Source organism: Dipodomys ordii, unplaced genomic scaffold (assembly GCF_000151885.1).
Source record: "Dipodomys ordii isolate 6190 unplaced genomic scaffold, Dord_2.0 Scaffold153, whole genome shotgun sequence".
Classification (NCBI taxonomy): Eukaryota; Metazoa; Chordata; class Mammalia; order Rodentia; family Heteromyidae; genus Dipodomys; species Dipodomys ordii.
Window position 1 is genome coordinate 1,084,385 of NW_012267369.1, and position 1,337 is coordinate 1,085,721.

The following is a 1,337-nucleotide window of genomic DNA, read 5'->3' on the forward strand; positions in this document are numbered from 1 at the left end:
CCGTCATCATGGGGGGCGGGCCTCCCCGGGGCCTCCCCCCACCCCCTCCCAGCCACCTCTGAGGGACACCCCAGCACCTCTGCCCTGCCGGGCCACAGCCGAGGTTCCCCTGGCTTGCGCCACCCAGCTCAGCACTCCCCGGTGTCTTTTCCTTTGGTGCCAGTTCTGGGGCTTGAACGCAGGGAGTCCCACCGATCAAGACTGTGCTGTACCCCTGGAGCCGCAACTCCATGTCCAGCTTTCTGTTGGTTATTTGGAGATAGAGTCTCCACTTCTCCTGCCTGGCCTGGCCTCAAATGGCCATCCTCAGAGCTCAGCCTCCTGGGCAGCGGGGATTACAGGCCTGAGCCACTTGCTCCCAACTTGTTTTGTTTTCTTAACCCTCACCTCGGCCCTGGGAGTTAAAGGTGATCTCTCTCTCTCATAGCTAGAACACCTGGCACCAGGGGTGCAGGCAGGCCGGGTTCAGCAGGACCAGGCGCTGTGCCTGTGGCGGCTGTGAGCCAGCAGGTGGCCTCTGCTGGAGGCCAGGGCAGTATTTTCCTCCAGTCCATTTTAGAGTATAAATCTTCCAGGGTTAGAACTTCTGAGAGACGTAGCTATGTATGTTTTAAAGATACAGTGGGGACGCAGCCTCCTCCCCCATCTAACTCCAGCAGCAGGAGCGGCTGAAAAATGCAGGGTCCCTGGCTTGGCCATTTGTAGTCCTCTGTCGGCTGCTAGGATTAACAGCGCATTGTCTCTGGGTCTTTTGTGCGGATTGTTAATGAACAGTGGCGTACTGCCTGGAGCTGGCCTCTGTGCCCACTGCTGGAGGGATGCTTCCTGCTGGGCAGGAGCCAACAAGGGCCGAGGGGTCCTGGCACTGTCCCCAGGGCGCTGTCCCCAGGGTGCTGTCCTGGAGCTGTCCCCAGGGCACTGTCCCCAGGGCACTGTCCCCAGGGCGCTGTCCCCAGGGCGCTGTCCTGGAGCTGTCCCCAGGGCACTGTCCCCAGGGCACCTGTCCCCAGGGTGCTGTCCTGGAGCTGTCCCCAGGGCACTGTCCCCAGGGCACTGTCCCCAGGGTGCTGTGTCAGTGGCCTGGAGAGAGCATCCTCTGGGAAGTGCAGCCAAGCTGCTGGTAGCTCCGCACTAGGGGAGCCCCACCTGAGCCTGTGCCTGGAGGCCTGTCCCGTACAGCCCTGGCTTGCCCGCTGTGCCTGGAGGCCTGTCCCGTACAGCCCTGGCTTGCCCGCTGGTGCTGCATTTGGTCTCATGAATGAATGAATGTGTCTTCAGCATTTTTTCCTTTGAGGTGGGGTCTTGCTATTTGTGTCAACCCCCCTCCCCCTCCCTCC